At 56.9% G+C, this 13,150-nt stretch overlaps 2 protein-coding genes across 2 annotated transcripts in view; one reads left to right on the top strand and one right to left on the bottom strand.

Moving 5' to 3' along the window:
- The window catches only part of RPS3 (ribosomal protein S3), a 780,806-nt gene that overhangs the window by 659,006 nt on the left and 108,650 nt on the right, over window positions 1-13,150 (bottom strand). The gene's annotated exons all lie outside the window — the stretch shown is intronic.
- Window positions 5,862-13,150, top strand: part of GDPD5 (glycerophosphodiester phosphodiesterase domain containing 5) — an 87,935-nt gene continuing 80,646 nt past the window's right edge. The window contains exon 1 of the mRNA XM_049619596.1: window positions 5,862-6,753. The gene's annotated coding sequence lies outside the window, so the exon portion shown is untranslated. The remainder of the gene's footprint in view (window positions 6,754-13,150) is intronic.

Here is a 13,150-nt window from a genome sequence, read left to right as displayed (position 1 = left end):
GCTACCTCCTCTCCTGCACAGGGCTGTAGGCTTTATGTTCCCCTCCAAAAATAAAAACCCAAAGCCTCCAACTCTGCCTCCTCCCCCAGCTGCCACTGAAGCGTGCACCCTTTGCCATCGACCTGGGAAAGGCTACCCAGAAAGTCCACATGCACGCACCCCTGTTCCTGCCTCCACCTCTCCTGAGAACCACCATCAGAACCCAGATGCTGGGGGCGCCTGGGTGGCTTGGTCGGTTAAGCGTCCGACTTCGGCTCAGGTCATGATCTCACAGTCCGTGAGTTCGAGCCCCGCGTCGGGCTCTGTGCTGACAGCTCGGAGCCTGGAGCCTGTTTCAGAATCTGTGTCTCCCTCTCTCTCTGCCCCTCCCCTGTTCATGCTCTGTCTCTCTGTGTCTCAAAAATAAATAAACGTTAAAAAAATTTTTTTAAAAAAAGAACCCAGATGCTGACCCCAAGCATTCAGTCCCAATGCTCCTGGCCCACCCCCTCTCCCGCTTTATCTCTTTCCTGCTGCATCCCTGTGAACCACACACTCCCTCCCTGGGAATGGTCCCCTCTCACCCTAAAGACTGTCGCAGGCCCAAACATCTCAGATTCTCTATCTCCCTTACCCCACATAGACACAATCAGTAGCTTGTCTCTTTCCCCCTAAATGTCCTTGACCCCCCACGCCCACCCCTGGAGCCCAGGTTCAGAACCTTACCTTTCCTTGTCCTCTGGATTCTCAAAACAGGCCCGAGCTGCCCTCTCTGCCTCAGTCTTCTCCAAAGACGGACCAGAACAAGCTCTGAAAAGCAGATCTGACATTGTCTCCTGCTTAAACTCTCCCCAGACTCCCCTCTGCTGGCAGCACAGAAACAAAACTCTGTGACAAAGACCTGAGGGACAGGGCCTCCTGCCTACCTCTTCAGGCACAGGCTTTCTCGACCTTCCCGCCTTGGTACCATGGAACCGAGTAGATCTCCACCCCCCCCACCCCCCCCACACACACCATGCTGCCTCAGGCCTGGCTGACCAAGCGCTTTAGTCCTTACCACCTTTGAGGGCCATTTTCGTCTCCATTTTACTCACGAGGAAACTGAGGCAGAGAGAAGGGAGGTGACTAGGCCAGGATGCGCCTCTGGCTCCCCAGCCCAAACATCACGCCCCAAGCGTCCCACATCCTACTTTGTCTCCAGGTCAGGTAAGTGACTTTGCTGCCTTTCCAACACCCCCATCCACTCCCCACTCAACACAAACTCTTACCCCGTCCCACCATCCTTCAGGGCCGGCCAGGGTTCAGATGCTCTTCCTGCCCAGATGCCCAGACCCCCTCAGGGCCCCTCCCTGACCTCCTCTGGCAACAAATCAGGCCATACACTTGCCTTGGGTATGCCGGGGCGGGGGGGGGGGGGGGGGGGGGGGGGGGGGGAGGGGATGTGGCCCCAGCCCCTGCAGTCCCACTATGTATTGACTGATGCCACTAGAGGCACCGAGGGCTGGGGAGGGGGAGGGGGAGGGGGCCTGCAGTTCCTGGGTGGGAGGAGGGAGGCTGGATCCCTTCCTCCTTGTTAAAGTTCTGGTGCCTCCAAGTAAAAGTCCAAAGTCAAAGCCTTGCCTAATATGGCCTCTGCCCGCCCCTCCAGCTCCACCTTATTTATCACTCGCAGTGGGCTTACCATGCGCCAACATTACCCTAAACTCTTAGAAAATGGACTTCATTTAATCCTTATAAATAATACCCCGTGAGATAGGTACTGGTAGTATCCACACTTTATAGAGGAGACAGGCACAGGGCCATGACAGAGCTCGTAAAGGCAGAGCCAGTATGCGAACCCAGGCCGTGTGGGTTCAGAGTCTGTGCTCTAGCTGTGCCATTGTGTGTCCTCAAGCTCTCCCTCCCCTCATCATTGCCCTTCCCTCAAACACACCACAGTTCTCACCTGTCACCTGCCTGTTCCCACTTCTGGGCCTTTGTACTCTGGGTTCCATCTGCCTAGACTTCTCTCCTTATCTGACAACTTCCACTTAGCCTTAGATAGCCAACTCAAATGTCATCTTTCTGCGAAACTGCCCTTGACCCCCCCCCCCCCCCCCCCCCCTTGCCAAAGCAGGCACCCTCCTCTGTGTTCACAGAGCACTCTGTACATATAGCCGCTGCACACAGGCCTGGGACTGGAGTGCCTTGATGTCAAGGGCTGTCTCCTCCCCAGTAGTCCCATCCCTGGATGCCCAATGTGTAGTCTAGGACTTCATCCAGCTCAGGAATTATTGGTAAATGTGGGATGGGCTAGGGGTACAGACAAGACTCCATCCCTTGCCCTCTAAAAACTGACCCACAAGTAGCCCAAGAGCCAAGGGGATCAGTGTCCCCAGAAAGGCACAAAAAGCTTGCATTGTCAGCTGCTTCGATGGACAATGCTGTGCTTCCCACCTGGAGGGTCGGGCAGGCTTCTCAGAGGGTCCTTGAAGCCGGGGGGGAGGGGGGGCATGCGGGCAGCATGAGTTGGGGATGGATTCCAGGCTGGAGAGGCAGACAGGTAGGAAAGCAGCACATACTGTGAGCTCAGTTGAGCCCATTAGCCCCACCAGCAGGAGGTTAGTGCAGAAGCTGCCTCGTTCTCCCTGCTGTCCCCTGCCGGCACCTAGCACAGTGCCTGCACATCATGGGTGCACCCTAATGATTTGTTGGAAGCAGATCTCGCAGGGCATGCAGCCTTATACAATTTGGAGTTCCTGTTTAAGGAAAAGAATGCAGGGGAACCTAGGTGGTTCAGTCGGTTAAGCGTCCTACTTCGGCTCAGGTCGTGATCTCACGGGTCACAGGTTCGAGCCCTGCGTCGGGCCCTGTGCTGTCATCCCAGAGCTTGGATCCTGCTTTGGATTCTGTGTCTCCCTCTCTCTGGCCCTCCCCCCTCTCAAAAATAAACATAAAAAAGAAAAAGAAAAGGAATGCAAAATTCCCACTGTACATGGAGGCACAAAAGTGAATATTTGCCACAAGAATAAAAAGGAACCGTGTGACAGAGCTGAAGCTGCAACAGGCCCACTGTTAATCCTCCTCTGGTCATATAAGGAGGATATGACCTCCTCTGGTCATATAAGGAGGATATAAGGAGGATGCCAGGCTCTGGGAGGGTGGGCACGAGACCGACAAGTTCAGCCTTCTCTGTCAGCCCCAGAGGCCGAGGTTCAGAGCCTTCCCCTGAGCCCTCGGTCACCCTCCCAGGCAAACTGCCATGACCATGAATCTGTCACACTTTGTGGGCCTCTCTGGTGGCAAAAAGGCCGGATTCTCCCAGGTCGGGAGACTTCCTCCCCGCCCCCCCCCCCCCCCAGCCCCGGGGGAGGGTAGCCAGAGGGCGAATGTGGGTGTCTGAGAACTATTTGCTGGTCACCTCCTGGTGACCTTGGGCGCTCTTCCCCCAGGCCTCAGAGGTGATGGGGGTCTGTTCTGAAAGCCTCCTTTTCATTCTGGCATTCTGCTCATCTGAGCCTAGGAGGCTCTCAGCAGGGGCGGCCAGAGAACTGCTCTCTGAGAGCCTCATTCATTGCTCTATGTTGAGGTCTTACAAGGCCCGGCTCTACGCTCCGTGGGGTGCTGGTGGGTGGGGGGCGCACTGCCACAGACATGCTCCCACAGCCCAGTGGGGCCAGCTAGATGCCAAATACATAATTACAGAGCCTTCAAGCCAAGAGATCTCGTACCGAAGGCAGACTTCCTGGGAGAGTCCAGGAAGGCTTCTCAGTGAGGAGACACTTGATTTGTGAGATGGAACATTCATTCAACGGTTACTCACTGAGCACCTGCTATGTGCTGGGCTCTGAAGATATAGCAGTAAAGAGGGCAGAGGAAACTGCATATGTAAAGGCATGGAGTCTGAAAGAACACTCCTGGGGACCCCTGGTCTATTCTGGAGGGTTAGGCAAGGCTTCCCTGAGGGAGTAAAAGGCAGGCTCAGGCCAGAAGTAGGGGGTAGCTAGATTAGGAGGGAACCTCAGGGAATGGACAGTGCTCTGGGCAGAGAGGCCAGCCTGGGCAAAACCGTGGAGGTTAGGGAGGACATTCTTTTGTTGAAGACAAGTTCAGAGTGGTTGGACAGCTCCCAGGGAAGGAACAACAGAACTGATGGGAAGAGAAGAGCATGATAGAGCCAGACAGGAGGGAGTTCAGACTTTATTCTGAGGACCAAGAACTCTGTTGGGGTCTTGCTCATGACCCTGAACCCAGTAGGGTTATTCTGAGGCCCCAGCCTGGACTCACTGGTTGTCAGAGGGGTGGCCTGGAATGCCAATGCAAGAGAGGGTGCTCCCCTGGACTTCAGCCTCAAGCTCACCCTCTTCCTTGTTCTTCCAACCAGACCCCAAGGCTGCTGCACTCTCAAGAGGGGATGGGCCAGAGCCTCAGGGTCCAGACCTCATTGAAGACTCCAACCTTCACTGTGCAGGCCCATGGCATTTGCCTCCTGTGGCTTTTAACTGTTTTCGTGCTACCTGGCTTCCCTACAAAGCTCTCTTTCCCCTATCAATGCCTGGCTTAAAAACTGCCAGGAATACTCTTCCCTCCATTTTTTGAAGTCTGGTGCCTGCCAGTCCCCGCCAAGTAGCAGCATCTTTATTTCCCTTTTACAGATGAGGAACCAGAGGCTCAGCAAGGTCAAGTAACCTGGTCACAGCTACACAGCTATGCCCTAGAAAGCGATAGTGATGAGTGGATAAAATCCTGTGCCAGCTATATGATCTTGAGAATATCACTTGGCCTCTCTGTGCTTTGGTGTCATCAGGGAAATGGGGCACCTATTGTGTGAGGCTTACTGAAAAGCCTTACTGTGCAGCCGCCATTCCTTTGCTCCCCAGGCCAATTAGTGACTTTTACATGACCCAGCAGCACATCAACACTCATTCATTCATACATCAAAACCCTCTAACGTCTGCCCTGTGCCCTGCCCTGTGCAGTTGGCAGGGGACTCTTGGAAATAATCAGATAATCAGACACAGCTCCCCCGACCCAAGGCCCTGGGGGAGGGGAGGGCAGGGAGCCGAGGGCAGATGCTGCCTTACTCGAGGGGAGGGAGAGAGAGAAAGAGACAGAGAGATTGAGAGAGAGAGAGATGGAGAGAGAGAGGGATTGAGAGAGAGGGAGTGCGTGTGTGTGATCCTCACACACCGCTCTTGATTTAGTGTATCTAAAACTGGCAAGGACGCTCCTCCTCGAAGATGGGCGCTGGGAAGGGGGAAATGTTGAAGGAAGGAAGGAAAGAAAGAAGGGAGGGAGGGAGGATGGAAGGGAGGAAGGAAGGAAGGACGATAGGTAGGTAGGTAGATACGATCTTTATTTTCAAAAACATTTTTCACCGCTTCGTGAAATCTGAATGTTTCACAGCTTCCAACGCTCACCTCCGCGCGCTGAGCCCTTGAACTGGGGAAGGGGGAAGAGTACTGTGGAGGCGGTGTCCCACCACTCCGGAGAGCTCCCCTATCCCTGGGGACTCCGCTATCCCCGAATACCCTACCTCACCTCCACCCTGCTTCTTTTCCTACCTCCTGACCCCCCACTCCCCAACACACGGCAGCCTCCGCGCCCCCATCCCACACACAGCAGTCATCACCTCTCCCTCCATCTGGGTCCCCAGGCGACTCTGTACCCCGTTCCACTCTTTAAAACCCCCCACCCCTCCATTGTCCTCTCCCCAGCCGCAAAGTCTCCACTGTCTGCCCCGCCCTCTTCGGGGTAGAGTACACGTTCCGCAGAGCTCCGCTCTTTTCCCATCTTCCCATTGGTTCCCGCTGTCCGACTGAGCGGGGCCGGAGGAGGGTCTCTGGGGCGCGCCCCGCCCCTTGCCAAGGCCCGGCGGGGGCGTGGCCTCGCCTGACCCCACCCCACTCGGACGGAGCCGCGCCAGCTGGCGCTCTGGCGCTGGGCGGCGCTGCCTCGGCTGGGCTCGGCTCCGGCTCCGGCTCCGGCTCCGGCTCCGGCTCCGGCTGCAGCTCTTGTGGGGGTGGGCGGCGGGGATGACAGCAGCGGGGGTGGCTGCGGCTGCCGCGCAGGGCTGAGCGAGCCGCGAGCGAGCCGGGGGAAGAGGAGGAAGTGGAGCCGCGGCCCCGAGCTCCGGAGTCAGCCGACGCGCCGAGGTCCGCCCCATTTTGCAGAGCGAGCCGAGTCCGGACCTGGGAAGACTTCTCCGCCGGGCTTCGGCCGCCGCGGCTCTGCGCGTCCTCGCCTGCGCCCTGCCCCGCCTGCCCCAGCCCGGGGTTCTGTGCCGGGACGCTCCCAGCCCCGCGATCCGGGGCGTCGTGGCTGGGACGCCCTGAGCTCCCGACCCGATCCAGTGCCCTGGGGCGGGAAGCCCCTGGCCCACCATACTGGTCTATGGTTGCGGGCTTGTACCCTGCCTTTCTGTAGTGTGTGTCGGAGCCCCCGGACCCGGGTTAAGGCGGGTGCCCACAGCCTCCCGACCGAGTGCAACGGAGCCCAGAAGCCCCCAGACTCTGGCTCCCGAGACCCAAACCTTCAGCTGCCTTCCGCCCGGTGCTTCGGACTTGGGACCGTGCGAACGCCCAGAAAACCCCGGCCCGGGTCCAAGCACCCCGTGAGGGGTCCCAAGCCTGCTGGGCAGTTGGACTGAGCCGGACCGAGCTGGTGCTGCGAGCCGAAGCCGTCACCTTTCTGCCGCCCCAGGCGAGGGCTCAGCGTTTGCCCCGAGGAAGGGATCACAGGCCACCCCACCACCACCACCCCTGCCCGGCGGCCGGCGAGAGCCGAGAGCTGCAGGTGAGAGAGCCCCGGATGCCAGGCAAGGGCGGCCTTCGACCCCTACCGGGCAGCGCGGGGCCAGCTGCGGGCGTGTACCGGGCACTAGCTGGGGCTGGAGCTAGGAGAGGGCGCCTGGAAGGGGGAAAACGGGCACTTATTGAGCGCCCATTGTGTGCGGGTCCGCGCCCCACCCTTGCGCAAATGGTCCCTCGTTTAAGGCTCACTACTATTCCATGAGATAAAAGGTGTTGTGCATTGTTATGGGCTCTTACAGATGGGGACGCTGAGGCTCAGCGGGGTTGACTGACCCTGATGTTTTCACTCCGGGGGATGAGACTGGGTTGGAGGGTTAGGGTGGAGAGGGAAAGAAGTGGAGAACGAAGAAAGGAAGTGGACAGCCGCCAGGCAGGAGGTGGCGGGGAGGGGTCAAAGCAGGGCCACTGGGGCATCCAAGAGCTGATCCTGAGGCTGGGGAGGTGGCTTCCTCTGGCCGCCTTCCCTCCCACTCCACGGCCAGGTCACGTCCCAGGAAAGGTGACCCAGAGTTGAGGGTAGAGATGGGAAGCTTCCCAATTCCACAGCTTCCCTCCCTGTGAACCCCACACCAGGGAGCAGTGGCCCCTGGCCCCTGTGTGCCAGGCTCTGGGGTCTCTAGGACACCATGGCATCCTGAGATGCTGCTTGCTTGTTGGGAAAACTCACTCTAGAGGTCCCCAAGTCAGAGCCCATCAGAGCTGGAAGAGGTGAGGGCTCTCAGCACTCACCAGCTCCCCTCCTTCACATTAGTAATGGGACACAGGAGGCTGGGGGCCTGGGCGGCGGGGGGGTGGGGGGGGGGGGGGGGGGTGGGGGTGGTGCCAGTTGTCCTAGGGGCTAAAGTAAGTACGTGGTTGAGGCAGCAGTACACTTGAGAAAATCTTCCCAAAGATCTTTCAAGGTATCTGCTCCCTGTTAGCATCTTCTGGGTGGGTGGCTGGGGTTTTCTCACCCCTGATGAGAGGTCAGGGTGACCACTTATGAGGCTGCTTTGAGAGTCTGTGTGGTGGTTGCTGGGGCCCAAGACGAAGCCAGCAGTCCCATAGCCTTTGGCCCAGACTGAAGGTCTGACCCCAGCTTCCCCTAGGCAAGGGAACCTGCCAGACACCTCTGGCCCAGAAGGGGAGGGGAGGGGAGGGACTTGCTTAGGGTCTCTAGACTGGGGCTGCCAGGGCTAGGGGCACAGTCCCAGGTGTCTGGATTCCCAGGCAGGGGCTCCTTCTGTTGCCCCCTGGGGCCATGCAGAAAGAGGGGTGTTGTGAAAGATAGCTTGGCGTGAGCTCTGTAGGTTCTTGTTCTGAGTGGGGAGGGGGAGGGGACGTGGCCTTGGTCTGAGCCCTGTGGCCTTGGCTGGGAGTAGTTAACCCCTGCTGTGCCCAGCTTCCTGGTGTCTGGGGAAACCCCCTTGGAAAGCCCCTGGGAGGTGGAGGAGGGTGGAGAGGTCAGATGAAGGCTGGAAGCTCAGTCCCTGGGGGTGGAGGGGTTGGGGGGCACCGAAAGAGAGGGTCACAGAGGGGCTTGGCATCCCCCCCCAACTCCCATCCATGGGGATTCTCATTATAATCCCTACATCTAAACAAAGCTTCCCTTTGATGAGATAATTTCACACCTGTGATCTCATTTCATGGTGTGGTGGAAAGAACCTGGAACCTGGAGTGTGAGGCAGGATGGGGGTTGGGGGGCCACCTGGGACCTCTCAGATGCATGCATGTCTCCAGGCCTCACCTGTAAAATGGGGTCAAGGCAGGCTGTGTGTTACCTGCTCAGATAATGGGGCCATCACATCTGGCAAACTGTCAAGTGCTAAAGAGATTTTTGTGTTTGCCAGGACTGGGCTTGTTACTAATGGCTGCCATGTGGGGGAAACGGAGGCCCAGAGAGATGAGGCCACTTACTTGCCCAGGGCCTTGGAGTTTAATTCAGGAACTGAGCGTCAATTCATACCAGGTGCTCTGGAAGTTACCCAGATGGAAAAGGCAGTGGGACGACTAGCTCCCAGTTGGGTGGACTAAACAGCGCAGGCAGACAGCTAAGTCAGACCAGGTGGGCTGAATCTGCTCTGCTTCCCGCTGGGCACTTTACTCTGGGCCACATGCACTTTACTCAAGAGCACTGGCTTCCCCGTAAATTGGAATTTCGCTTTTACAAGGTTGTTGTGAGAATTAAATAAGATGCAAATATATAGTGCTTGGCCAGATATCTATTTCCTTCTCTATAAAGAAAGAAAGCTTGAATCTTGACCAGGAAAATTCTCAGATCTGCCTTAGATTAGAAGGTAGGCTACCGTTGCAGGCTCACAGACTGGGGTTTGCTCAGCTGGGACTCCTGTATGGGTCATGCTCCCCTGGCTGCTTCCCTGTTCCACAGCCCTCCGGAATCTGCTTCAAGACCCTGGCTAGGGGCTCCGGATTCTGACCTCCCACCCCCACCCCAGGGCTGTTGGCTTCTGGGGTTGGGAGGAGCTGGTGTTCATTCCCCCTGGCCCCTTGTCTGGCCTTCCTAGGCACAAAGGTGCAGTGAATAATTTATGGCTCCCCTCATGAAATGGGAGGCAGGCTCAGGGAAATTGCTCTGTGCTCAGCTGAACCTCTGAATCCTACCAGAGCAGGTGGGTGGTTCCTATCAGTGCTATTAGACTTAGTCTTGGATATGGAGGGAGGGGACAGCATGGGAAGCAAGTGACCTATCATCAACCATGGCTCTTTTCCTGTTGGGGGTGGGAGCAACATAGACCTGCAGGAAACGATGAAAAGCAAGCTAGGTGTGCTAGGATCCAGTCGTAGGCCTGTGATTCCAAATGAGTGCTAGGGGCTGGCAGGGAGAGGCTTTGAGGCTGGAGTAACCCAGAAGGCTTCAGAAGGCTCTGTGGGCTGGGACAAGAGGCAGTTTGCTATAGTGAGTAGGGGTCTTGACATCAGTTCAAAATTGAATCCTGGCTGTGCCACCTACTGTGAGACAGCGAGTGAGACACCATCCTGCCAGGCTTCTGTTTCGTCCTCGGTAAAATCAGAGACCAGAGACGTTATGGGTGACTGTGAGGTCATATATGTAAAGCACATGGTGTGATGGGTACTTGGTAGAAGGGTGCTTCATCGTGAACATGAAGCATGGGGTGGGCTAGTAGCAGGGTGGATGGGATGGTGTAGAAGGCAGAGAGGTGGGGAGAACTCTGGAGTAGTAATACTGGGGTTTGTGGGGTCAGTGAGGCATGTGGGAAAAAAAGGGATGGGTGGCCAGATGGTACAAGGCCTTGAATGCCCGACAAACTTCACACTTCAGAAAGCATGTGGAGTCCTCACTGAGAACCCTCTGTGGCTCTTTCTTGACTGTAAAAGGCAGACCAGGCCCCTTTGTTGTGCATTCCAGGCCTTGCCCACCGCAGCCACTGCACAGACCTCTGGCTTGTTGTTTCTCACAGTCTCCCGAACTGGTCACGTGCTGCCCTCTGCTTATGGGGTTCCTCTCAGCATCCCGACCTCCCTGCTTCTCTGCTCACCTCCCCGTTTGTGTAGGCCTAACTCAGGTCATAAATTCCCCCCAGAAACATTCCTGGATTACCTAACCCTCCGGTCACATCTCCTCTGAATTTGTAACACTTCACAGTAATAGTAATAAATAATACCTACCGCGGCATCACATTTTACAGTCAGTGAAATGTGCCTGCATACGCACTTAATAACGCTATGCTGGTGATATGAACAGTAGCTAATGCCCTTGAGTACTTCTGAACCGCTGTGCCAAGTACTTTGTAGGTACTCTCATTCACAACTCTGGAAAGTAGCTCCTGTTATCACCCAGAAACTGGGGCTCAGAGAGGTACGTCGTGGTCTTGTTCAAGGTCACACAGCTAGACAGTGGGGAGTGAGGAATCAAGCTCCTATCAGTGGCTGAACAGGCCGCCTGTCTCCTCCGCTCTACCTGAGTACCTCGAGAGCATACTTTGCATATAAAAAGCCTGGAAAGAAACTTTCTTCTCAAAGCTAAGGAAGGGCCAGGTATCCAGACCCTGGCTATGTGACTTGAGGTGAATCAGCCCCCCTCGGTGGTCCTGTTTTCCCATGTCTGTGGTGAGTGGGGTGGTGTTTGAGCCCCCGGAGCCGCAGCCTTCTGCAGTGTCCTCTGTGACTCTAGAAGGTGGAGGAGGAGACCACAGTAATCAGGGCCAGAGGATGTGGTATGACGGGCAGCTGTGATTTTTGGCCTGGCCACCGTCTGGGCCAGCAGGCTCTGTAGTTAGCTGCTGCCTCCACTGAAGGGGGTGGCGGCCTGAGCTGCTGGCAGCATGGTCATTAGCTGGGCAGAGAAGACCCTGTGATTGGGAGCCGACCGGGCCAGGCCAGGTTGGCAGGGCTGGGGCCCGGCTGGCCCAGCCACAGTGGGGTCATTGGCAGGGCACCTCCTTCTCTCCTTCCTTCGCAGCCTCCCAGGTGGTGGCAAGTCCTCACTGGGCACCAGAACTTTGTAGGCCGAGGCCGGCCCTTCTTCCTGTTGTGGTGGTCATGGGGGTAGAGCAGTGAGGATTCTAGCCACGCCTGAAGATGCCTCCTCCTAGAAGCTTCCACGACTCCTCCCAAGCAGGCAGAATCTAAGCCTCCTTCTGGGCAGATCCGCACGCTCACTCGTTGACTGTGGTCTGTGGAGAGGGGTTGTGTGGGCCTGCTTCCCTCGCCAGCCTGTCAGAACTAGATTCTCGGCCACCCCGGTCCTCCCCTCCTGACCGAGTGCCTGGCACAAAGCAGCATTCCCCTGGTTGGCAGTTCAAGCTGCCCCTTGGGCAAGCCGCTCAACCTTTGTACCTCTGCGTCCTTCCCTGTAACGTGGGGCTGATAATAATAGTGTTGTGGGGATTCAGTGAGATGAGAGGGGTGAGGTGCCCGGCCAGACCCGGCACACGGGCAGGTACTCTGTCGGCCTGAGACCACTTGCCTGTCCCCTCGGCAGCCCCGTGAGGGAGTGGCTCGGGAAGAAGCTGATTAAAGGGTCCAGCCAGTGGTGCCAGGCGGGGGGGTGTGCCAGGTGGCGGGGGACTTGCCGGAGGAGGACACTTTGCTGCCTGAGGAGGACTCTGTCAGAGAGCTGAGATTCCCACACCTTCCCAGGAGCAGGCAGCTGTCAGACACGGAAGGCTCGGAGCTAAGTTCCGGGCACGGGGCAGCACCAGGGTATCTGGGGACCTGATTCTTCTCAGGCTCCAGCAGCAGGAATGGCCCAATTGGGAGGGGCCGTCTGAGTCCAGGTAGGAGATGCCCGCCAGAGAGTGAGTCCTTCTTAAAGGGAAGCAGTGTTCATTTGGTCTCTCTGTTTTCCTTTCTCTCTGTCTGGTTGTCCATGTGTATGTTTCTCTCTCCATCTCATACAGACACATGCGAAATGTAGTTTGAAGGGTGCCTGGTGGCTCAGTTGGTTGAGCGCCCAACTGTTAATTTTGGCTCAGGTCATGATCTCATGGTTCGTGAGGTTGCGTCCCAAGTTGGGCTCTGCACTGACACCGTGGAGCCTGCTCAGGATTCTCTCTCTCTCTCTCTCTCTCTCTCTCTCTCTCCCCCCCTCCCCCCCCCCCCCCCCCCCCCCCCCCCCCCCCTCCCCCCCTCTCTTTCCCCTCTCCGTCTCTCCCCCTCCCTCTCTCCATTTCTCTCCCTCCCCCTCCCCCCTCTCTCTGCCTCCCTCTCTCCCTCTGTCTCCCTCCCTCTCTCCCTCCCTCTCTCTCCCTCCCCCTTCACCCTCTCCCATTCTCTCACTCTCAAAATAAATAAATATTTTCAAACAAATAAACAAAAAAACCCAAAATGTAGTTTGATTGGAGATTTTGGTCTATGGCGGGGAAAACAGACATTAAACAAGTAAGCACACAGATACAAAACTTCCAGATTGTGAAGAGTGACCTCCTGGGGTGGGGCCAGTCCCATCAACGTTTAAGGATGGTGATATAGAGTCATGCTGAGACCACAGCCAAGTGCACATACTTATTAGACATGTGACTTGGGCAAGTGATTTAATCTCTCTGGGCCACAGTTTCCCCGTCTGTAAAATGGTGACAATTACAGCATCTGGTGCATAAGGTTGTAGTGAGGAGTAAATGAATTATACATGCAAAGCACTCAGAAAATACCTAGCACACAATAAGCACTCAATGCATGCCAGCTGTCATTAGCTCTGTCTCCAGCACCTAGCACGGAGTTTGGCAGAGATCCGGTGCTCAGGAAGGGCCTATGGAATGAGTCCCAGGCTAAGGGCAGCTGCTCCGTGTAATGAATGGATGGCCTGGTAGGGAGGGGAGGGCTCAGAAGCAGCGACAACACCGACAACACCGCGTGTGACAGAATGTGGCAGGGAAGGCACGGGGGGGGGGGGGGGGGGGGGGGGGGGGGGGGGGGGGGGG

Source organism: Panthera uncia, chromosome D1, assembly GCF_023721935.1.
Source record: "Panthera uncia isolate 11264 chromosome D1, Puncia_PCG_1.0, whole genome shotgun sequence".
NCBI classification, from domain to species: domain Eukaryota; kingdom Metazoa; phylum Chordata; class Mammalia; order Carnivora; family Felidae; genus Panthera; species Panthera uncia.
Note: the sequence above shows the minus strand (reverse complement) of the source record. Positions and strands in the feature narration are given on the sequence as shown.